The sequence below is a fragment of the Lolium rigidum genome, chromosome 5, assembly GCF_022539505.1.
Source record: "Lolium rigidum isolate FL_2022 chromosome 5, APGP_CSIRO_Lrig_0.1, whole genome shotgun sequence".
NCBI lineage: Eukaryota > Viridiplantae > Streptophyta > Magnoliopsida > Poales > Poaceae > Lolium > Lolium rigidum.
The window spans coordinates 179905521-179924139 of record NC_061512.1 but is presented as its reverse complement, the minus strand read 5'-3'; the positions used below and the strand labels follow the sequence as shown (position 1 = coordinate 179924139).

Genomic DNA, 18619 nt, shown 5'->3' with positions numbered 1-18619 from the left:
TGTCCAACCATGTGAGGAGCCCGTATGTGCAATATACATATTTTCACGACAGCTTAGATCTCGTGTATAGTGAGTTCATCTACTAAAATAACAATAAAGCATTAGTATATGTTTAAGAAAATGTAATATGTTGGATTGGAAGATGGTAATAGAAGCAATGGTTGCGAGACAACCCCAAATTCTAATGATGTGTTCAATGTTTTGTTGTTTTCAGGGGGGTCGACCGACTGTCCACCCACAATCATACAATCCGTGGAATATATGTCATTTTCATCACTTTTCAAGTCTCGATTTATGATATTATCATCATTCAACTCCTAGTCCAATAAATTATCTGCTAGTTTGCTTCTAATATCTGTTATATGAAGCTATTAAGTAGTAATAGTTAGTTTTCGAATAGAGATATACCATGAAATAAGTATCATGATACAGAGCGAAATATGTATACCTGTTCAAGAGTGCCGAATAAAATATCCACCGTGAAGAATTTCAGGAAATTTAACATCCACAAACCACTTGTGACCTGCATGTTTACGGATTTTTGATGATACAAAATTTGATATATTTCCAATAAATATTTTTAGATAAATATATGATTTTAAACAAATACTGAGTATCAAATATGAATAAAACATAATGGCACAAACTTTGTTTAACCCGATACTTCATAGGAAAATCAGTTTTTGCCAACAAAAAACCTTTAAAATCATCAAATATTCCCAAACAATTTTCTAAAACACATACGGAGTATAATTTTTTTTTATTTGGAGCTCGTATAGCAGGCAAAGTAAAGGACCCACGGGCCACGCAGACCCGAAGGCCAAAATTGACACGCCCTTCGCTGTCCCCGTCACCTCCTACCCCCAGTCACTCTCATCCTCTCCTTCTAGAAAAAAGCTCACTCATCTCAAGGTCACTTCCTGTGACTCCCCCAGCGCCGGCGACCGGACCCCGCTCCCCTGCCTCTCCGCCGCTGGCCTTGACGGCGTCCTCCTCCTTCCGCTTCCTCCAGGCGACTGGAGACTACGCGGCTCTCGCGGAGGGCTAGGTGACCCAGCGGGATGCGCCAAGGGAGGTGGTCAGGTGGAGGGGCGGATCTCGTCTCCACGGGATTCGCTGCCGTGGCCTCCGCCACCGGAGTTCGGTGACTCTGGGTCGGCCTCCTCTCCGCCACCGACGCCGTCCGCCGCCAAATGAGCTCCTTCCCACATCAGATGTCTTCAACGCCGCCGACCATGGCAGCATCACTCTGGCCGGGCTCACTACCGACGGACGGTCCTCTCCGGCTTCCTCCACTGCGAGTGCATCACCCACGGCTTCGTCTACGACGCGCAGGTCCGTCCCTCTTGGCTCTCTCTCCGTCTATGCGCGACCCCACTTTGGTACACTACAAGTCTACAATCAAAACTTACTGCTTCGCCTTGTAGAAATACACATCCGTGTGAAGCAAGTTAATTTTCTAGATGGGTCTGTAGAATTTTGTGTGAGAGAATTCGACTGGTATCTCGATTCTGGACAAACCATTTAGATGAAATAATGCCTCTGATTGGATTTGCAATAGGTAAGTGTTATCACCTGAATCTTCATGTAGATGAAATAATGCTTGGGTAAAAAATTGCATATGGTGTGCTGTTAGTTATCGAAGATGGAGTTGTTCAAACAGCTGATGAAGAATGTTGAAATCCTACAAAACTTACTTGAATGCATTTTGTAAGATGTCTACTTCTGTGTAGAGCAAGAAAATCTTATCTCCTATAATTTCATTTCTAGGAAAACAAAATGAGTATTTTAAATTTATCTAGAGCCAGATATATGGATATCGATACACAGTAACCATATTTAATATATGTGCCTTTTGTATTTCCTAACTCATGGCCTATATGCTTTTTGGCACGTTATATGTTACGGGATTATTTTCCAATTGTCTTCGATAATTTCAGTGCTAACGTTGTCGCCACTTCGGCTTGTAGAAGATTGTTTTTCGTTTGGAGGGCGTCCAATGATTTTGCTGCAGTCGAGGTGTTGGTGTCAATGCTTCAATAATAGATAAACCTACTGAATATAAGTTTGGGGATTTATTTAAAAACGCATTGCAGAGCTCTAACTTTCATGTTTATCATTCAGAGATGATTTTTTATCCAGCTTAATCCATATGCTTCAGGGTGAATGTAAATGATAAATGGATTGTCTAATTCTGTTTAGTTTAGAAAAACATCTACCATGCAACTGGATTGATCATCACCATTTCATCCACCAGATGTATTGAGCTGATCTTGTGTCTGATTTCTCTCATATTTTTTCCCTATTAAGGTTATACAACCAAGGTCTGTCCCAAAGCATGCATGCACGCTTTATTCCTTCTTATAATCCATTGACAACTCCACTAAAGTAAACTTTTTGGTGGTGCAGAATATGTGAGAGACCATTAATCTTAATCGTCGCTCCACCAGAGGTGGAGGGGCATACCTCGTCTCCACTGGATCCGCAGCCACAGCCACCACCACCGGCGTTCGATGCCTCTGCGTCGTTCTGTAATCTTAACCCTCACTCTTGTTCACGCGGCGGCATCCGATCGGACGACGATGATGCTGGAGGTCGACGTGGCAGGGACATCGACGCCCGTGGATGAGGCAAAGGGGCTCTGAATCGGCGGCTGGAGGAGGCCATCAGCGGGCAGGTATCCCCTCCACCATTTCCTTCGGCGCCATAGCCGCAACTATTGCAGAGAGAACAGCAGTAGCCGCCTAGCTCACCTCACAGGTCTCCGCAATAGTTCTAGCTTAGAATTCAAAATTGTAGCTCTATTTTGGTATTCAGATTCCATTTTAGATATTGAGGAGGACAGGGTTCTGAAAAAATAAATAGTCGCACAACAGGATGCTATAAGCCGTTCATTTACATTTGTAACAAATAGTATTCTATCTAAAAGTAATTTCACTGTTCAGTGTTTTGGCTACTGTATTTTGTTCACAAACTGAATCATGCATTCTGTCTTCTCGCCCTGGTCTCAAAAAAGTTAGATTTTACGGACTTGGATGTAAGAACACTTGAAATGTTACATGTAGCTTACGAAAACCCGTTCGAAAGTTTGTGATTCTTTGTTCTTCTGATGGAATTAGTTTTACGTAAACCCGTTCGAAAGTTTGAGATTTAGCTGCTACTCCTCTCGAGCTAAGGTAAACACACACTCGACATTGACTGTGGTAAGTCAAAGTCCAATGTCTGGTTCTCTTATACGATGTTCACATAAACATATATCAAACTTGCTTTGTAGTCATATTTGGATTGTCTGACTATCTTAAACGATATGCATATACCAAGCTTTATTTGTAGTTGAAGTTGAAGCTTTATTTGTAGTTGAAGTTGGGTGTGTACCTCTCTGGGTTTGCTTGTTGGTTATATCCTGAAATGGAGTGCGGTTGGATGATGACATATGGATATCTGTTTGCACTATCCTGCAATTGTAGCAAAGCATTAGGATAAACAAAGTATGACCATATATTGCAAAACCCTTGGTAAAGCACATTTGGTTGTTTCAGAGTTCGTTGCATTAATACATTTTGGATTAAAGAGTAACAAATCTGAATGTTCTATCAGCCTTGCATTAATACAAGTAATGGAAGGTTAGAGTAAAAAAAGTCAGTAGAATGGGTGAAAATACTCTCGTCGGGATTGTTGAGAACTGGTATATATTCTGGGTCCTCAACTGATCAATAAAGAGGGCTAAGCATGTAGTACAGATACAGCTGCAGGTGAGCACATGTTTATTATTCTTCCCCTTATGGTCATGTGGTTCATAGTTTCTGGTAAAGTTTGCACGCTAACCGTGCACCTCCCTATGCTATCTGCCTGTTTTTATTTGCACTCCCGCATTTTTTAAACTACTGCTTACATGAATGGCTTTGGGAGTGGTACACAGTTATGTACCATGCTGTCCAATTTTCATCTAAAAAGGCTTTGGATCTAATAGAACGTTAAGTTTTCATCTAAAAAGGAATCACTCTTTTGTATTTAATTTTTTTATTATGTATCATTTCATTTAAGAAGTAAGATTGAGGCTACCTTTTTGTAACATGGAGGGCATGATACGCTGAGAAGTATTTTTTACCTTTTACTTATATTGGAACCTGACTCAATGTGTCTCTCCCATACATTGCAGGGTAGAAAATAAGAAAGAATCCATGTGGCCTCTCTGGTTTCAGCCGGTAATATTTGATCTGAGGTATCGTGCAGTCCTGGTTTGCGTTAAAAAATTACACAACGCTTTCATGATATTTGTATGAAATTGTAGCAGGGATAGGACAAATCACTATGAAATATACATTGTGAAAAATGCATGCTCAAACTTGTGATATTCCCAGTTCGTTAAATTACGAATGTGAATTCTGCATTTTTCTGAACTCTGATGCCTTTTCATCACATAGGATGAACTAATCACTAAGGCTGCGTTTGGTAGCAAAGTTTTCAAAAATACTACAGTATCAAATACTTTGATGTGTTTGGCTATGACTAAAAATTGCAGTATTAATACTTTAGTATCCTTCAAACTGTAGTATTTTTGAAGTATTAAATAAACATGGTCGGACCACTTTTTTCTGAAACGGAGAACAATGAAAACGTTCCCGCTGATGCAATCGTTCCTTAGTTTATGCATGCTTGCATGGAATCTGGTACCTCTGATGCCCTTTACTATACCTCACAATATTTTGTACTACAAGTACAAACGTATTTCAAGTCTTTTGCTTGAAGCAGTATTTTGATTTTTCTTGCCGAAGTATAAAATGTTGACAGGTTCCAACATTCATTACTTGTTCCAGGTAGGTAGGTAGGACTATATCTCGAATGCTTGAGCAACTGACGCAATAACCATGTGTAGACGTCTGATGGTCAAACGTGAATCGAAGGGACAGTAAAACAACACTTGCCAAACACCTTGTAGTTTTTGCCAAAAATTAAAAATACCACGGTATCATGAAACTGCAGTATTTTTGTCCATTCACATAAATACTTTAGTTTTACAGTACTTCAGTTTTAGAGAAACTTTGTTGCCAAACTAAGCCTAACTTGCAGTCCTCCTGTTATAAAATTTTGCGTAAGTGGATGAGTTGTTGCGTAAGTGGATGAGTTGTGATTGGAACGCATGTACGGAGTATGTTTTTGGCAGTCAGCAATTGTATCCTCATCCTAAGCTTATGGCCTAGATGTGTTTGGAGTTATTTTGACATAGTAATCCATGTTCAGATAGTGTTAATGCTTCTCCACAAATCTACTGAAGGTGATTCCTGAATCTGAATTGTTAGTATGACAATATTGACCGAGAGCACTTAGTTCTGAAAACCAATTATATATACCAGTTCTTTCAGTGCTTAGAGAGCAGTCAGTTATGAAACCGATTCTATTACACCAGAAGTTGATGCTCAATTTAATATATATAAGAGTTGTTTTATAGAATTCCCTTTCATAGTTTCTAACTCGTTCTGATTATTTTGACTGCAGTGTTAAGAGAGCATTCAGTTATGAAAACTGATTCTCCTGGTTGTAGATGGCATTCATGCTTAACAGGTATAGAAAGCTAGGAAATTTATTGCCAAAGAATGAAGTTGTAGATAGATGCATTGAGGGAGATTTGAAGTTGTCTGACCTAAAGGAATTGCAGGTGTGTGTGGCAGAATGTTGTCTCCACGGCGCCTGGAAGTGTTCCGACGGCGATCAGTGTGTGGGAGTGTCTCCGGCGGCGATTGGCGAGCGGGAATGCTGCCACGCTGGATTGCTTCGGCGGCGATCGTGGAGGCTGGAGAGCGGGAGCGCTTCGGCGGCGATCGTGGTTGTTGGTGAGCGGGGCCACTGCAGTGGCGAGCGGGAGTGCTGAGGCGGCGAAGCACGAGCGGTGGCGATCGTGGTTGCTGCTGCGCGGGATCGCTGCTGTGGCGAGCAGGAGTGCTGGCAAGCGGGCGGCGAGCGGGAGTGCTGCGGCGTCGAGCGGGAGCGGTGGCGAGCGGTAGTGCTGCGGCGGCGGCGAGCGGGAGCGCTGGTGCTTGCGATCGGGACGGTTGGCGTGAGTGGTTATTTTTTGTTAGACATGGCGTTCGTGGGTTGGTCTTTTCATTGTGCTGTACCGATTGGAAAAGAATCTGTGCGTTTTGTGCGTGGGAGTGGGTGTTCCGCTCCATCAAACATTGAGATGATGTGGTGTGTTGGATGAAGTGATTGTACGTCCCAGATAGTCTGGATCAGCCCCTCTGGGGCTTTTATTAGTAGTAGAGATTTGTTCGTTTTCATTTGCTCTACCAATTATCATTTTTCTAAACAATAAATTTGTGATTCATTCGGCACTTTGTTTATTATAGATTAGTTTGCTCTAGGCTTACACTTAGGATATGTTTGGTAAGCCGGCTCTCCTCAGAAATTCCCATATCAACCTAGCCCAAGCTACTTTTTCTTGTTTGTTAGCCCGGATCAGGTTAGCTCAGTAGTGCCCACCTCATACCAAAAACAGCTCTCAGCCACGTCAGGATGAGAAGCTCAAATCGAGCTTCACAACCCGGCCAGGCTGAACCCATACCGCAAAACACTGTAGCCGAGCCCCGGAGACCCCTAGACCCCACCCACATATTTTCCCCTCTCATTTCCCCCGTTCTCTCATCTTCGCATCGGGCAGAACTGGAGATATGAGAGCCGCCATCGCCCGCGCCATCCGGCCCGCCGCCCTCGCCCGCGCCGTCCAGCCCGCCGCCGTCGACGAGGCCGTTTCCCCTCCCGCTCCGGCCGTCCTCCGCCTGCAGCCACGGGGACGAGGCGCCATGGCCGCGCCCGAGTTCTGCCCACGCCCGAGCTCCACTCCGCGCTCGCGCCCCTCAACTTGACGCCGGCCTCGCCTCGGCCCGCGTCCGCACCCGAGCTCTGCCCGAGCTCCCTCGCCTCGGCCGGCCCCGCCTCGACGCTGTCCGACGGAGCTCCCTCCGCAGCTTCAACACCTCCGACCCGAGCTAGAGCAGGAGCAGGGGGCAGCAGCTCGCGCCGGCGGTTGGCGAAGGCGAGCTCCTCCCCAGCATAGGCAGCAGGTCGCGCCACCACCCACCGCCGTGTCGAGCCACCGCCCACCGCCGGTGCCCCATGGCCTGCCGCCGCCAACGAGCTGGGTGTGGTGGAGATTAGGAGTCCGATTGTTTTTTTGTTTTTTTTTATTCAGGGTCCTTTGTGTAACCGTTAGGACCTCTCTCTTACTTTTTGGGCCAAGCTCAACCCATACATTCCAACCAAACAAAGTATCATTTCAAATTCTCTCAACACACATAAGCTACCAAACACATCACAAAATCTTAGGCAAGCTTGCATGAGGTTAGATATCTCAAGTGAGAAAGAGAATCTGAAGTGGCACAGGCTACCAAACACACCCTTATTGAAAGAGGGCGAAGTGTTTGAATTTACATTCCAACAAGTAATCTACGTGGAAGTGCGAAATGAGATCCGCCTTCCCTGGTATGCTCAGCGCGAGCGAGCACAAAATTGGGGCAGAGCCAAGGTCACCGAGCAGGGATCGGGACAACCATCCTCTGGTAGAGGTGGAGGGGGACGCGTGCAGGTAAGAGAAATGGTGTGCGAGGATTTTTCTCTCCATGGTTGGCTAGGAAAACAAATTGAACGAACCAATGATGTTTTCTTTAAGTGGGTTAGTCCGGTCATGCCTCTTTTTTCATGTCCGAAATTATTTATTATTAAATAAAATTTAACCCGTAGCAACGCACGGGCAATTTTACTAGTAGTATTCCAAAATCAAAACGATTTAGCATTGTAATTAGCCGTATTTAAAACAAGAGAAGCATGCCATTTCACCTCCCACCTCCTCCCCCGCCGAGGGCGATCCCCATACCCACAAAACCCTCCCCGATACCATCGATGATCTGAAGGAAATCCAGATTCTGAGCCATGATTATCCTATCCCGAAGCTGCCGATTTCCATTGCCAGGCCACCTCTTCACCCATCAATCCCCACCTTACCCAACCTACACTAGTAGAGGAGCCTTTCAGGTGCCTGGCAAAACCAGTAAACCACCCTTAGTGGTGTGGTTTTGAAACGCCACGGGTGTCGCGTCAGTGGTATTTGATACCTGTGGCGTGTCCCTTTATCGAAAAAAACCTGTGGCGTGTCCCTGAAGCGCCACAAGTATTTCTGATACATGTAACATGGTGAAACTCACGTCATAGGTGTATGATGTTCACACACATACGTACAGTACTAGCGGCGTGTCAAAACCACGCCGCTAAATCACCCTGGTAGCAGCGTGCCATATAGTCGTGCCATTAGGTATACATGCCGCTGGTAGATATTTGGACAAACGCCACTAACGTATTTCTTCGAGCGTGTATTTGGGCTACGTGGCGGCATATTATAGGCTGACGTGGCAGCGTATTTTCTGCAATTTTATATAGTACATGTGAAGAGTGAAAGCACTAATATATCAGTTCAATATCTCTTTAAATTGGTTGACCACACATAAATTTATATACCTATCAAAATAGATGACACTACACATATTTCGTCTAAACAAAATATCTCCCAATTATTAAGTTTATCATCTAAAATCTATGCATCGCACAAATAGATAAAACAAGTACACGATCAATAGAAGTAGGATGAGGGCCATCATCCTCGTCCAACTAGACGCCGCAACTCAGTGGTTGAGGGAAACTCCATGGTTGCCGCCTTGCTCCGCTAGGAACTACAAGTATCATCTTCTGCCTGCTCCATAGTATTAAATATTTGTTAGATGTTGTTGTGGTACCCGTTTACTTGTTCGTGGTACTTCCTCCATGAGTTCTAAACTCCTGGAGTCCTCCCTCTATGCACGACATAACAACTCATGATCTAGGCCACGGAGACAAAATATTTTAGCAAAAGGAACAGATATCAACAACATCAAAGCCTTCTGAATGTCATATATAATTAAGAAAAATCAGAATATCATATAAATGCAACACACGCAACAAAGAAAATTTAGAAATGTAATAAACAACTTAACAAAAGGATGCAAAATTCATATGGTAAAAGAATCGATCACCAAGTTCATCGATCACAAATAAATCGATGAATCACAGGTTCGTCGATCACGATAAGTAGCTAGATAAATTTTGAAAGAATGCCCGGACATACATAACCGAAGTACGCACTAAATAAGTAGTTGGAGAAGTTTTGGCTGAAGAGCACATGTTCGTCAATTTCTCTTTCTCTCTCATAAAGGGTAGAATGCTTGATTATGTCCACATGCTTGTTGCACCTAGATGCTTCAAGCGGTCCCCCACTTCCGGTGGAAAAAAGGCGGCTGAAGTGGAACCTCCTTCCGGGCAAGTAGACATCCTGGATGATGATCTTTGATAGCTCCAAATTCTGTGATTTCTAGCGCTATGGTTTTTCCTCGGGTTTCCACTTGTCGCCGATTTTGATCTTTGACTAACACTAGTAGTGCAAAACAAAGAGACCTTGTGCTTTATTGACCGTTTCAAATGTTTTGACGTATTTTGGGGAAATGAAGCCACACTTGAGCAGTTTAGAGTAGTCTAAACAATTTTGTAGTTGGAGATGTCTTCATTTGAGGCTCCAAAGATCTTAACGACAAGTGATACAGGCGTGATTTGCCCATATCGCTGTCTCTATGGGACGCCACCATCTCCGCATCATTATAAGGGGCAACTTCCGTGAAGGGCCACCGGACGAAATCAGATCACAGCAGCCGCCATTCACCCTAGACCAGAGAGGAAGAGATCCGGAGAAGAAGGAGAAGAACTTCAATTTGATCTCCGAATCTTCACCCTCAACACCATCCATTCCACCATCCATTCCACTTCTACACGGGAGAGGAACATTCACACTTGTAGGATTAGGGTTGAGACTCTATTCGTACTTGGTTTGTATTTGGATTTGATCTCCCTTATTGCGGCTTGCTACAGTAATATCAAGATGAAACCTATTTATTTCATGATTATATCATTGTGTTCTCCCTCTTCCATGTGTGAGTAAATCCCCGTATGACAAGGGATTAACTTATCAATGCCTACGGGTTGTAGACTAGGGTTTTAGTCGGAAGTAGAGGGCAAGTAGATCTCGAAGGTTTCAGCCGAAAAGTACTCGATGATATGAAAATTAGGGTTTGTGAGACAATGATTCGATGCTTTCTTTGTCCCTCGACTCTCCCTTATATAGGAGGTGGAGCCGATGGTCTCGTGATACATAAGTTACAGAGTCCGGGAGGGTTTCCAACTCATCCCGCAAGATTACAAGTATTGTTTCCTAATACAACTCTAGCTTTCCTTAATAACAATTTGGGCTTCCGATTCTTCTTATCCTTCGAGTCGTGGGCTTTTAGTAAACCCCGGGTACCATGTTTGGCAGGCCCATTGGAAATGCCTATGTCAGTAGCCCCCGAGATTTTGCTTGAATCACAGAGTCAGGGAAAATCTCCAACTTTATATTCGCTCAATAGCCTTGAACTTTATCACATATCTTTGGATGCGAAATTATATTTTGTACAGGGATAATGGTAGTTGGGGCTAGTTCATCTGACGGACCAGGTACTAGTTAACTGCTCTAGTGGCAATTGATACGTCTCCGACGTATCGATAATTTCTTATGTTCTATGCCACATTATTGATGTTATCTACATGTTTTATGCACACTTTATGTCATATTCGTGCATTTTCTGGAACTAACCTATTAACAAGATGCCGAAGTGCCGATTGCTTGTTTTCTGCTGTTTTTGGTTTCAGAAATCCTAGTAAGGAAATATTCTCGGAATTGGACGAAATCAAAGCCCGGGGGCCTATTTTCTCACGAAGCTTCCGGAAGTCCGAAGGAGAGACGAAGAGGGGCCACGGAGGGGCCACACCATAGGGCGGCGCGGCCCCCCTTGGCCGCGCGGCCCTGTGGTGTGGGGCCCCCGTGCCGCCTCTTGACCTGCCCTTCCGCCTATAAAAAGTCTCCGTGACGAAACCCCAGTACCGAGAGCCACGATACGGAAAACCTTCCGGAGACGCCGCCGCCGCCGATCCCATCTCGGGGGATCCGGGAGATCGCCTCCGCACCCTGCCGGAGAGGGGAATCATCTCCCGGAGGACTCTACGCCGCCATGGTCGCCTCCGGAGTGATGAGTGAGTAGTTCACCCCTGGACTATGGGTCCATAGCAGTAGCTAGATGGTTGTCTTCTCCTCATTGTGCTTCATTGTTGGATCTTGTGAGCTGCCTAACATGATCAAGATCATCTATCCGTAATTCTATATGTTGTGTTTGTCGGGATCCGATGGATAGAGAATACCATGTCATGTTAATTATCAAGTTATTATACATGTGTTGTTTATGATCTTGCATGCTCTCCGTTTCTAGTAGAGGCTCGGCCAAGTTTTTACTTTTAACTCCAAGAGGGAGTATTTATGCTCGATAGTGGGTTCATGCCTGCATTGACACCGGGACGAGTGACGGAAAGTTCTAAGGTTGTGTTGTGCTGTTGCCACTAGGGATAAAACATTGGCGCTATGTCCGAGGATGTAGTTGCTGATTACATTACGCACCATACTTAATGCAATTGTCCGTTGTTAGCAACTTAATACTCGGAGGGGGTTCGGATGATAACCTGAAGGTGGACTTTTTAGGCATAGATGCGGTTGGATGGCGGTCTATGTACTTTGTCGTAATGCCCAATTAAATCTCACTATACTTATCATGTCATGTATGTGCATTGTTATGCTCTCTCTATTTGTCAATTGCCCGACTGTAATTTGTTCACCCAACATGCTTTTATCTTATGGGAGAGACACCTCTAGTGAGCTGTGGACCCCGGTCCATTCTTTTATACTCGAAATACAAATCTGCTGCAATACTTGTTTTTACTATTTTCTCTCGCAAATAATCATCTTCCACACAATACGGTTAATCCTTTGTTACAGCAAGCCGGTGAGATTGACAACCTCACTGTTTCGTTGGGGCAAAGTACTTTGGTTGTGTTGTGCGGGTTCCACGTTGGCGCGGAATCTCCGGTGTTGCGCCGCACTACATCCCGCCGCCATCAACCTTCAACGTGCTTCTTGGCTCCTCCTGGTTCGATAAACCTTGGTTTCTTTCTGAGGAAAAACTTGCTGCTGTGCGCATCATACCTTCCTCTTGGGGTTGCCCAACGAACGTGTGAAATACACGCCATCAAGCTCTTTTTCTGGCGCCGTTGCCGGGGAGATCAAGACACGCTGCAAGGGGAGTCTCCACTTCTCAATCTCTTTACTTTGTTTTTGTCTTGCTTTATTTTATTTACTACTTTGTTTGCTGCACTTATATCAAAACACAAAAAAATTAGTTGCTAGCTTTACTTTATTCTACTGTCTTGTTTGCTATATCAAAAACACAAAAAAATTAGTTTACTTGCATTTACTTTATCTAGTTTGCTTTATTTACTACTGCTAAAATGGCCAACCCTGAAAATACTAAGTTGTGTGACTTCACTAGCACAAATAATAATGATTTCTTATGCACACCTATTGCTCCACCTGCTACTACGGCAGAATTCTTTGAAATTAAACCTCGCTTTCTTGAATCTTGTCATGCGAGAGCAATTTTCGCGGTGTTAGTTACGATGATGCTTGCTGCCCATCTCAATAATTTTGTTGAACTATGTGAAATGCAAAAGTATAAAGATGTAGATGGTGACATTATAAAATTAAAATTGTTCCCTTTCTCATTAAGAGGAAGAGCTAAAGATTGGTTGCTATCTCTGCCTAAGAATAGTATTGATTCCTGGACTAAATGCAAGGATGCTTTTATTGGTAGATATTATCCCCTGCTAAAATTATATCTTTGAGGAGTAGCATAATGAATTTTAAACAATTGGATAATGAACATGTTGCTCAAGCTTGGGAAAGAATGAAATCTCTCGGTTAAAAATTGCCCAACCCATGGGTCGACTACTTGGATGATCATCCAAACCTTCTATGCAGGACTAAATTTTTCTTCGCGGAATTTATTGGATTCAGCTGCTGGAGGTACCTTTATGTCCATCACTCTTGGTGAAGCAACAAGGCTCCTTGATAATATGATGGTTAATTACTCTGAATGGCACACGGAAAGAGCTCCACAAGGTAAGAAGGTAAATTCGTTGAAGAATCCTCTTCCTTGAATGATAAAGTTGATGCTATTATGTCTATGCTTGCGAATGATAGGACTAATGTTGATCCTAATAATGTTCCATTAGCTTCATTGGTTGCCCAAGAAGAACATGTTGATGTGAACTTCATTAAAAATAATAATTTCAACAACAATGCTTATCGGAACAATTCTAGTAATAACTATAGGCCATATCCTTATAATAATGGTAACGGTTATGCTAATTCTTATGGGAATTCTTACAACAATAATAGGAATACACCCCCTGGACTTGAAGCCATGCTTAAAGAATTTATTAGTACACAAACTGCCTTTAACAAATCTGTTGAGGAAAAGCTCAATAAAATTGATACTCTTGTTTCTAGAGTTGATAGTCTTGCCTCTGATGTTGATCTTTTGAAATCGAAAGTTATGCCTAATAGGGATATTGAAAATAAAATTGTTACTACAGCAAATGCCATTCAAGTTAGAATTAATGAGAATATAAGATTAATGGCTGAACTGCGTGCTAGGTGGGATAGAGAAGAAAATGAAAAACTAGCTAAAAAGGAAAATGTAGCTAAAGTCTGGACTATTACCACCACTAGCAATGCTAATGATTCACATGTTGCTGCACCTCCTACTATCAATGGTAAAATAATTGGTGTTGGCAATGTTTCTACTCCTAGTGCAAAGCGCGCAAAATTACCTGAAACTGCTAAAACTGCTGAAACTGCTTGTGATAAAACTGCTGAAATTTTTTCCAACCTTGGGGATGATAATCCCATTGCTTTAGATTGTAATGCTTTAGATTTTGATGATTGCCACATCTCTGAAGTTATAAAGTTCTTGCAAAAACTTGCTAAAAGTCCCAATGCTAGTGCTATAAATTTGGCTTTCACAAAACATATTACAAATGCTCTCATAAAAGCTAGAGAAGAGAAACTAAAACTTGAAACTTCTATTCCTAGAAAGCTAGAGGATGGTTGGGAGCCCATCATTAAAATGAGAGTCAAAGATTTTGATTGTAATGATTTATGTGACCTTGGTGCAAGTATTTCTGTTATGCCTAAAAAAGTCTATGATATGCTTGACTTGCCACCATTGAAAAACTGCTATTTGGATGTTAATCTCGCTGATAATGCTAAAAAGAAACCTTTGGGGAAAGTTGATAATGTTCATATTATGGTTAACAATAACCTTGTCCCCGTTGATTTTGTTGTCTTGGATATTGAATGCAATGCATCTTGCCCCATTATATTGGGAAGACCTTTTCTTCGAACCGTTGGTGCTACTATTGATATGAAGGAAGGTAATATTAAATATCAATTTCCTCTCAAGAAAGGTATGGAACACTTCCCTAGAAAGAGAATGAAGTTACCTTATGATTCTATCATTAGAACAAACTATGATGTTGATGCTTCGTCTCTTGATGTTACTTGAGATACACTTTCTGCGCCTAGCTGAAAGGCGTTAAAGAAAAGCGCTTATGGGAGACAACCCATGTTTTTACTCTAGTATTTTTGTTCTACATTTGTGTCTTGGAAGTTGTTTACTACTGTAGCAACCTCTCCTTATCTTAGTTTTATGTTTTGTTGTGCCAAGTAAAGTCTTTGATAGAAAAGTAAGTACTAGATTTGGATTACTGCGCAGTTCCAGATTTCTTTGTCTGTCACGAATCTGGGTCTATCTCCCTGTAGGTAGCTCAGAAAATTACGCCAATTTACGAGCATGATCCTCAGATATGTATGCAACTTTCATTCAATTTGAGCATTTTCGTTTGAGCAAGTCTGGTGGCCTAATAAAATCCATCTTTACGGACTGTTCTGTTTTGACAGATTCTGTCTTTTATTTCGCATTGCCTCTTTTGCTATGTTGGATGAATTTTCTTTGATCCACTAATGTCCAGTAGCTTTATGCAATGTCCAGAAGTGTTAAGAATGATTGTGTCACCTCTGAACATGTGAATTTTTATTATGCACTAACCCTCTAATGAGTTGTTTCGAGTTTGGTGTGGAGGAAGTTTTCAAGGATCAAGAGAGGAGTATGATGCAATATGATCAAGGAGAGTGAAAGCTCTAAGCTTGGGGATGCCCCGGTGGTTCACCCCTGCATATATTAAGAAGACTCAAGCGTCTAAGCTTGGGGATGCCCAAGGCATCCCCTTCTTCATCGACAAATTATCAGGTTCCTCCCCTGAAACTATATTTTTATTCGGCCACATCTTATGTACTTTGCTTGGAGCGTCGGTTTGTTTTTTGTTTTTGTTTTGTTTGAATAAAATGGATCCTTGCATTCACTTTGTGGGAGAGAGACACGCTCCGCTGTTGCATATGGACAAATATGTCCTTAGGTTCTACTCATAGTATTCAAGGCGAAGTTTCTTCTTCGTTAAATTGTTATATGGTTGGAATTGGAAAATGATACATGTAGTAAAATGCTATAATGTCTTGGATAATGTGATACTTGGCAATTGTTGTGCTCATGTTTAAGCTCTTGCATCATATACTTTGCACCCATTAATGAAGAAACACTTAGAGCTTGTTAATTTGGTTTGCATATTTGGTTTCTCTAGAGTCTAGATAACATCTAGTATTGAGTTTTGAACAACAAGGAAGACGGTATGGAGTCTTATAATGTTTACCATATGTCTTTTATGTGAGTTTTGCTGTACCGTTCATCCTCGTGTTTGTTTCAAATAACCTTGCTAGCCTAAACCTTGTATCGAGAGGGAATACTTCTCATGCATCCAAAATCCTTGAGCCAACCACTATGCCATTTGTGTCCACTATACCTACCTACTACATGGTATTTACCCGCCATTCCAAAGTAAATTGCTTGAGTGCTACCTTTAAAATTCCATCATTCACCTTTGCAATATATAGCTCATGGGACAAATAGCTTAAAAACTATTGTAGTATTGAATATGTACTTATGCACTTTATCTCTTATTAAGTTGCTTGTTGTGCGATAACCATGTTTCGGGGACGCCATCAACTATTCTTTGTTGGATATCATGTGAGTTGCTATGCATGTCCGTCTTGTCACGAAGCAAGAGAGATCTACCACCTTCATGGTTGGAGCATGCATATTGTTAGAGAAGAACTTTGGGCCGCTAACTAAAGCCATGATTCATGGTGGAAGTTTCAGTTTTGGACACACATATCCTCAATCTCATATGAGAATAATAATTGTTGCCACATGCTTATGCATTAAAGAGGAGTCCATTATCTCGTTGTCCATGTTGTCCCGGTATGGATGTCTAAGTTGAGAATAATCAAAAGCGAGAAATCCAAAATGCGAGCTTTCTCCTTAGACCTTTGTACGAGCGGCATGGAGGTACCCCATTGTGACACTTGGTCAAAACATGTGCATTGCAAAGATCCGGTAGTCCAAGTTAATTAGGACAAGGTGCGGGCACTATTAGTATACTATGCATGAGACTTGCAACTTGTAAGATATAACTTTCATAACTCATATGCTTTATTACTACCGTTGACAAAATTGTTTCATGTTTTCAAAATAAAAGCTCTAGCACAAATATAGCAATCGATGCTTTCCTCTTTGAAGGACCATTCTCTTTACTTTTATGTTGAGTCAGTTCACCTATTTCTCTCCACCTCAAGAAGCAAACACTTGTGTGAACTGTGCATTGATTCTTATATACTTGCATATTGTACTTGTTATATTACTCTATGTTGACTATTATCCATGAGATATACATGTTACAAGTTGAAAGCAACCGCTGAAACTTAATCTTCCTTTGTGTTGCTTCAATACCTTTACTTTGATTTATTGCTTTATGAGTTAACTCTTATGCAAGACTTATTAATACTTGTCTTGAAGTACTATTCATGAAAAGTCTTTGCTATATGATTCACCTGTTTACTCATGTCATTACCATTGTTTTGATCGCTGCATCCACTACATATGTTTACAAATAGTATGATCAAGGTTATGATGGCATATCACTTCGAAATTATCTTTGTTATCGTTTTACCTGCTCGGGACGAGCGAGAACTAAGCTTGGGGATGCTTGATACGTCTCCGACGTATCGATAATTTCTTATGTTCTATGCCACATTATTGATGTTATCTACATGTTTTATGCACACTTTATGTCATATTCGTGCATTTTCACGGAACTAACCTATTAACAAGATGCCGAAGTGCTAGTTGTCTGTTTTCTGCTGTTTTTGGTTTCAGAAATCCTAGTAAGGAAATATTCTCGGAATTGGACGAAATCAAAGCCCGGGGGCCTATTTTCTCACGAAGCTTCCGGAAGTCCGAAGGAGAGACGAAGAGGGGCCACGGAGGGGCCACACCATAGGGCGGCGCGGCCCCCCTTGGCCGCGCGGCCCTGTGGTGTGGGGCCCCGTGCCGCCTCTTGACCTGCCCTTCCGCCTATAAAAGTCTCCGTGACGAAACCCCCAGTACCGAGAGCCACGATACGGAAAACCTTCCAGAGACGCCGCCGCCGCCGATCCCATCTCGGGGGATCCAGGAGATCGCCTCCGGCACCCTGCCGGAGAGGGGAATCATCTCCCGGAGGACTCTACGCCGCCATGGTCGCCTCCGGAGTGATGAGTGAGTAGTTCACCCCTGGACTATGGGTCCATAGCAGTAGCTAGATGGTTGTCTTCTCCTCATTGTGCTTCATTGTTGGATCTTGTGAGCTGCCTAACATGATCAAGATCATCTATCCGTAATTCTATATGTTGTGTTTGTCGGGATCCGATGGATAGAGAATACCATGTCATGTTAATTATCAAGTTATTATACATGTGTTGTTTATGATCTTGCATGCTCTCCGTTTCTAGTAGAGGCTCGGCCAAGTTTTTACTTTTAACTCCAAGAGGGAGTATTTATGCTCGATAGTGGGTTCATGCCGCATTGACACCAGGACAGTGACAGAAAGTTCTAAGGTTGTGTTGTGCTGTTGCCACTAGGGATAAAACATTGGCGCTATGTCCGAGGATGTAGTTGCTGATTACATTACGCACCATACTTAATGCAATTGTCTGTTGTTAGCAACTTAATACTGGAGGGGTTCGGATGATAACTTCGAAGGTGGACTTTTTAGGCATAGATGCAGTTGGATGGCGGTCTATGTACTTTGTCGTAATGCCCAATTAAATCTCACTATACTTATCATGTCATGTATGTGCATTGTTATGCTCTCTCTATTTGTCAATTGCCCGACTGTAATTTGTTCAACCAACATGCTTTTATCTTATGGGAGAGACACCTCTAGTGAAGCTGTGGACCCCGGTCCATTCTTTTATACTTGAAATACAAATCTGCTGCAATACTTGTTTTTACTATTTTCTCTGCAAACAATCATCTTCCACACAATACGGTTAATCCTTTGTTACAGACAAGCCGGTGAGATTGACAACCTCACTGTTTCGTTGGGGCAAAGTACTTTGGTTGTGTTGTGCGGGTTCCACGTTGGCGCCGGAATCTCCGGTGTTGCGCCGCACTACATCCCGCCGCCATCA

At 42.5% G+C, this 18619-nt stretch overlaps 1 long non-coding RNA gene across 3 annotated transcripts; it reads left to right on the top strand.

Moving 5' to 3' along the window:
• Positions 1-970: 970 nt before the first annotated feature.
• Positions 971-5796, top strand: LOC124658116. Of its 3 annotated transcripts, XR_006989018.1 has the most exons (5): positions 971-1335; positions 2410-2677; positions 4160-4222; positions 5497-5562; positions 5657-5796. It is a non-coding gene; the product is annotated as an uncharacterized LOC124658116 (long non-coding RNA). The 3 variants fall into 3 exon arrangements; XR_006989017.1 differs by having other exon boundaries at positions 4160-5562; XR_006989019.1 differs by having other exon boundaries at positions 971-1382; positions 4160-5562.
• Positions 5797-18619: the final 12823 nt, after the last annotated feature.